We start from the raw sequence: 7,712 nt of genomic DNA on the forward strand, positions 1-7,712 counted from the left end.
ATATAACGGTACCTCCGGATTTGAGGTATTTTGACGTTCTTCGCCACATTTGCAGACCGAATCAGCTATAATTTGACACTTAGGGTTCCTAGTGATCAACAAGCTTATATCCCAAAGGATATGGGCATAGATCCATGTTTTGGTATAGTCCCCATATATCGGTACTTCCCGATTTTCGGTATTTTGGGAATTTTAGCTACAATTTTTAACCGAACTAGCTGTAATTTGCCATTTGAGGTTCTTAGTGGTCATGAAATATCTCCACCAAACATCGTCAATATAGGTCCATGTTTTGGTATAGCCCCCATATAACGGTACCTCCCGATTTTCGGAATTTTGAGAATTGTAGCCACAATTTGTAACCGAACTATCTGCAATTTGACATTTGAGGTTCTCAGTGGTCAAGAAACATCCCCACCAAACATCGTCAACATAGGTCCATGTTTTGGTATGCCCCCCTTATAACCGTACCTCCCGATTTTCGGTATTTTGAGCATTTTAGTTACAATTTTTAACCGAACTAGCTGTAATTTGACATTTGAGGTTCTCAGTGGTCATGAAATATCTCCACCAAACATCGTCAACATAGGTCCATGTTTTGGTATAGCCCCCTTATATCGGTACCTCCCGATTTTTGGTACTTTTAGAATTTTAGCTACAATTTTTAACCGAACTAGCTGTAATTTGCCATTTGAGGTTCTCAGTGGTCATGAAACATCTCCACCAAACATCGTCAACATAGGTCCATGTTTTGGTATAGCTTCCATATAACGGTACCTCCCGATTTTCGGTATTTTGAGAAATTTAGCTACAGTTTTTAACCGAAATAGCTGTAATTTGACATTTGAAGTTCTCAGTGGTCATAAAACATCTCCAACGAAACATCGTCCACATAGGTCCATGTTTTGGTATAGCCCCCATATAACGGTATCTCCCAATTTTCGGTATTTTGAGAATTTTAGCTGCAATTTTTAACCGAACTAGCTGTAATGATCAGTATTTTGAGAATTTAGCTATAATTTTGTCTATTCAAAAATAATCGTCAATATAGGTCCATGTTTTGGTATATCCCGATTTTCGGGAATTCTTCACTAAAATTCATCAACATGGGTCCATTTTTGAGGGTCTACATTGTTTTGATGAAACTACTCTCAATTTGACTCGTGAAGTTCCCTGCAGCTATAAATTTTTTCCGCCAAAAATTTAAAGATAGGTTGACTCTTTGGTAGGTGGTACCTTTCACCTAGCTGAACACATTTTTTTAGATTAGATTAGATAACACTGTGCAACAAAATGGAGTTGAAAGTTTGGGGCACGGAAAATTCCTCTTGGGGAAGAAAGGCCTTGGTGAATATGTTATGAACCCCGAAGGACAGATCCGCCGTGAGTCGAACTTCCGCGTTATGGCGTGATGAAATTTTTGTTAGAGACCCTGTGGGCCATCAGGAATTAGCGTTATATCTTTGTTCACTATTGCTTAAGTGCTCTACAAAAACAACAAACAAAGGCTTACAGGGTCTCTTGCAAAAACTTAATCACGCGATAACGCGGAAGTTCGACTCACGGCGCATCTGTCCTTCGGGGTTTTTAATATACACACACCAAGGGCTTTCATCTCCAAAAGGAATTATCTCTGCCCCAACATTTGTGTTCCCAGTGTAATTTAAGCAATAGTGGGAGGCAGTAGGAGTCTATCCATTGTCGAAAAGTTGTTCCACCTAAAATTGTGAAATGACCCTAATTATTCCATTTTAATTAAGACTATTTTATGGTGGAGGGTATAAAAAGTTCGGCCCGGCCGAACTTAATGACTTTTTACTTGTTTTTAGATATTTTATGATGACCGTTTTTTTTAAATACCTGATTACGATCTTGTTTTTTTTGTAAATATTTTATGATGATCTTGTGGTTTTTAAAAAATATTTTATGATCTTGGATATTTTCAAAAATATTTTATGATGACCTTGGATTTTTTTTTAAATATTTTATGATGATCTCGGATTTTTTTAATATTTTATGATGATCGTGGTTTTGTTAAATAACTGATTACGATCGTGTTTTATTTAAAAATATTTTATGATGATCTTGGAGTTTTTGAAAAATATTTTATGATGATCTTGAATGTTTTTTTAATAATATTATAGAAAATCGTGGATTTTTGTTTTAAATATTGTATGATGATCTTCGGATTTTTGAAAAATATTTTATGATGATCTTGGATTTTTTTGAAACAAAAAAACATTTTTTTACGATGATCGTAGATTTTTAAAAAAATTTTACGATGGTCGTAGATTTTTGAAAAAAAAAAAATAGATTATGATGATCGTAGATTTGATTACGATGACCGTAGTTTATTCAAAAAATAGTTTATGATGATCATGGATTTTGAAACCAAAATATTTAAAACAACACCGACGAAAGTGTTTGCGAACACATGACAAAGCTTCACCACTGTTATGTGTCGTTGAATTAAAACGAAGGCAACAACCGTGCCGGTGTTTCCCAAATAGAACATTGGTGGTTGTTGTTTTATTATTTAAAAACAATTAATTTATTAGTGGAGACTATTTTGAAAAAAAAAAAAAACAAAATTGTAACAGCTATCCCAATAAAAAACGCCACCAATATTCTATTCAAAAATGTTTATGATAGTCATGGATTTTTTGAAAAATATTTTATGATGTTTTGAAAAATAATTAATGATGATCTTGGACTTTTTTAATATTTTTGAAGATCGTGGATATTTTAAAAATATTGTATGATGATCTTCGGAGTTTTTGAAAAATATTTTATGACGATCCACAGTGGCCAATTTCCCAAAAAACCTGGCCAAAAATCGAAAAAACCATTGCATCAATTTACCCTAAATAGTGTCAAATATTGTTTACAGGAGTCCACTGCGTGTAGTTGTGCAAAAATATATACGTTTATTGTTTAGTAAGTGGGTATAAAAGGGGGCCAAAGTGACCCCATTTAGAAAAAAATTTTTTTCTCAATATTTAAGTTGTTTATTAAAATCTTATAATATCCAAAATAAACAGCGGTTTGTTTTATTTTTATACCCTCCACCATAGTATGGAGGGTATATTAAGTTTGTTTTTCCGTTTGTAACGCATTGAAATACTCATTTGCGACCCTATAAAGTATATATATTCTTGATCAGGGTAAAATTCTGAGTCGATCTGTGCACGTCCGTCCGTCCGTCCGTCTGTGGTAATCACTCTAGCATCCACAAAAATGGAGATAGGACGCTGAAATTTTGGGAAAATGCGTCTTTTGTTTGCAGGCAGGTCAAGTTCGATGATGGGCTATATCGGTCCACGTTTTGGTATAGCCCCCATATAACGGTACCCCCCGATTTACGGTATTTTGACGTTTTTAGCTACATTTTCATACCGATTTAGCTATAATTTGACATTTAGGGTTCTTAAGTGTCAATAAACTTATATAACAAAACTTGTGGACCTAGGTCCACGTTTTGGTATAGCCCCCATATAACGGTACCCCCCGATTTACGGTATTTTGCCGTTTTTAGCTACATTTTCAGACCGATTTAGCTATAATTTGACATTTAGGGTTCTTAAGTGTCAGTAAACTTATATAACAAAAGTTGTTGACATAGATCCATGTTTTGGTATAGCCCCCATATAACGGTACCCCCCGATTTACGGTATTTTGCTGTTTTTAGCTAAAATTTCAGACCGATTTAGCTATAATTTGACACTTAGGGTTCTTAAGTGTCAATAAACTTATATAACAAAAGCTGTGGACATAGGTCCACGTTTTGGTATAGCCCCCATATAACGGTACCCCCCGATTTACGGTATTTTGAGGTTTTTAGCTACATTTTCAGACCGATGTAGCTATAATTTGACATTTAGGGTTCTTAAGTGTCAGTAAACTTATATAACAAAAGATGTGGACATAGGACCACGTTTTGGTATAGCCCCCATATATCGGTACCCCCCCGATTTAGGGTATTTTGCTGTTTTTAGCTACATTTTCAGACCGATTTATCTATAATGTGACATTCAGGGTTATTAAGTGTTAATAAACTTATATAACAAAAGTTGTGGACATAGGTCCACGTTTTGGAATAGCCCCCATATAACGGTACCCCCGATTTACGGTATTTTGACGATTTAAGTCGCATTTCTAGACCGAATTAGCTATAATTGGGTATTTAGGGTTCTTAGTGACCAAAAAACTTATATTCGATAAAATTATGAACATAGGTACATGTTTTGGTATAGCCCCATATAACGGTACCTCCTGATTTTCGGTATTTTGAGATTTTTACCTACAAATTTAACCGAATTAGCTGTAATTTTGAACATTTGAAGTTCTTAGTGGTCACCACACCTCTCCACCAAAATTGTCTGAAATTTTGGGAAAATGCGTCTTTTGTTTACAGGCAGGTCAAGTTCGATGATGGGCTATATCGGTCCACGTTTTGGTATAGCCCCCATTTAACGGTACCCCGATTTACGGTATTTTGACGTTTTTAGCTACGTTTTCAGACCGATGTAGCTATAAAACGTGGACCTATGTCCACAAGTTTTGTTATATAAGTTAATTTACATTTAAGAACTCTAAATGTCAATAAACTTATATAACAAAACTTGTGGATATAGGTCCACGTTTTGGTATAGCCCCCACATAACGGTGCCCCCCGATTTTCGGTATTTTGACGTTTTTAGCTACATTTTCAGGTCGATTAAGCTATAATTTGACATTTAGGGTTCTTAAGTGTAAATAAACTTATATAACAAAAGTTGTGGACATAGGTCCACGTTTTGGTATAGCCCCCATATAACGGTACCCCCGATTTATGGCATTTTGACGTTTTTAGTTACATTTACAGACCGATTTAGATATAAATTGACATTTAGGGTTCTTAAGTGTCAATAAACTTATATAACAAAAGTTGTGGTTGTTGTCCATGTTTTGAAATAGCCCCCATATAACGTTAGCGCCCGATTTCAGGTATTTTGACGTTTAAATTCACATTTCTAGACCGAATTAGCTATAACTTGATATTTAGGGTTCATAGTGACCAAAAAACTTATATTCGAAATAATTATGAACGTAGGTCCATGTTTTGGTATAGCCCCATATAACGGTACCTCGGTATAACGGATTTCGGTATCCCCATATAACGGATTTGGGGGGCCACCGTGGTGCAATGGTTAGCACGTCCGCCTTGCACTCAGAAGGTCTGCGGTTCGAATCCCAGGCCAAGCAACATCAAATTTGCAACGGTGGCAAAATTCCCCCTCAGTAATGCTGGCGACATTTCCTGAGTATTTAAGCCATGAAAAACTTCTCTACAAGTGGTGTCGTAAGACACGCCGTTCGGACTCGGCAATAAAAAGTATGTCCCATATCATTGAGCCAATATGAATCGGCGTGCACTCATTGATATGAGAGAAGTCTCCCTTGTCCCATCTGGGATGTTTGTGGAACAATTATATATATAACGGATTTTCGGTATTTTGAGAATGTAATTTGAACATTTGACATTTGAAATTCTTACTGGTCACCACACCTCTCCACCAAAAATTGTCAAGAAACGTCGATGTATTGATAAAGCTCCCATATAAAAGTACCTCCCGATTTTCAGTAATTTGATGATTTTAACTACAATATTAAACCGAGATTTGAAGTTCATAGTGGTCACAACACCTCTCCATAAAAAATTGTCGACATAGGTCCATATTCGGATATAGCTCTCATATAACGGTACCTCCCAATTTTCAGTAATTGGCAATTTTAGCTACAATTTTTAACCGAACTAACTGTAATTTGACATTTGAAGGTTGTAGTGGTCACCACACATCTGCATCAACAATTTTCAACATAGCCCCAATATAACGATACTTCCCGATTTTCGGTACTTTGAGGATTTTACTTAAAATGTTTAACCGAACGTAGGTCCATCTTTTGGTATAGCCCCAAAACAAACCTTCCGATTTTCCGTACCTTAGCTTAATTTTTTGGACGCACTTTCTGTAATTTGAAATTTAAAAGCCAACAAAAATTGTTCATTTAAGTTCATATTTTCGTATAGCCCACATACCTCCGAGCTGTTAATGACATTTGAAGTTCCCACGTTATGTACCGATTTTCGGTATTTTGAGGATTCTAGCTACAATTTTTAACCGAATTAGGAGTTATTTGACATTAAAGGCTCCCATCAAAAACTGTCAACATAGGCCCATGTTTTATTATAACCCCTATATAACAGTACCTCCCAATTTCTAGCCCACCAAAAATTGTCAACAGTTAGATATAGGCACCATAAAAAAGGGCCTCCCGAATGAAGCATTTTATGTACATTATCTGACATTTTAACGTACTCACTTAAATTTGGGGACAAAAATGAATATTTTATGGTGGAGGGTATGAAAAGTTCGGCCCGGCCGAACTTAATGCATTTTTACTTGTTAGTTTTTATTTCGCATTCTATTTAATTCGTTTAGTGCTTCATTATTGCAAGGTTCCTTGCCCGTTAGTTTATTGCAGTCCAACTCCTCTATACGTAGTCCCTGCAATGATCTTACTCTACTAAGAGCCACGTAGGCTTGACCTTCTTCAAACAGTTTCGCACCTAAGTATACGACTGCGTGATCCACAGTGCTGCCCTGCATTTTATGTATAGTAGAAGCCCATGATAGTATTAAAGTCAACATTCTTCTTTCAGCCGTCCCGTAATTGTACTTAGCTGGAAACTGTATGGCTTTCGGGTGTATAAGATGTACTGTATAGTGCACTGTATTCTTCTTGTCAAGCCCTTTTATTTGATACCCATATTGGTGGGATTGATAAAAAATTGTTATCAGCCATTTGGTAGCGGCGGCCATCTTAGATTTCAATTTTGCATAGTAAATTGTATTCTACTTGTTGAGAAATTTCATTTGATACCCATTTTGAGGAGACTGATAAAACCTAAGTTATACGCCATTTTGTAGAGGCCGCCATCTTAGATTTTAACTTTATATAGTACATTGTATTCTATTGGTTGAGCACTTTCATTTGACAGCCATATTGATGGGATTGATAAAACCTACGTTATCCGCCATTTTGTAGCGGCCGCCATCTTGGATTTCAATTTTTTATAGTATATTGTTGTTGAGCTTGTTGAGCCCTTTCATTTGATACCCATATTGATGGGATTGATAAAACCTACGTTATCCGCCATTTTGTAGCGGCCGCCATCTTGAACTTATAATGATAACAAGTAAAAAAGTATCAGTCGGCTTTGCCGACAGAGATATACCCTCAGCCTGTGTATATTGAAACAATTTTTTTTCCAAAAAACGCATGTATTTAGGGAGTTTTAAAAATTTTGGGCGTTTGAACCAACAAAAATGTTGATTAGGATTTAATATCAAAAGTTTTGCGGAGGAGATACTAAAAAGAATGGATCTCCAGCCACTACATATGGTACCATAGGGGTTTTTTAGAACTTCAGGGATGTTTGCTCAAGAAGTATGAACTTGCCCCTGAAACAACTTTTACCATCGCAATTGAGGCAGCGAATGCAAGTTGCTTCAACAAAAATCAAAGTGATTCGAAAGCAGGTCTTAAAGTGAACATGTATCCAAAATTTTGAGTGGGAGGTACCGGATGGAGTGGACAAATATAGTCCATATTTGAACCTGATCTATATCTGGTAGATATATTAGGATGTGTAAAGTATGGACCAATTC

The sequence above is a fragment of the Musca autumnalis genome, unplaced genomic scaffold (assembly GCF_047663935.1).
Source record: "Musca autumnalis isolate F117 unplaced genomic scaffold, ASM4766393v1 scaffold_2, whole genome shotgun sequence".
NCBI classification, from domain to species: domain Eukaryota; kingdom Metazoa; phylum Arthropoda; class Insecta; order Diptera; family Muscidae; genus Musca; species Musca autumnalis.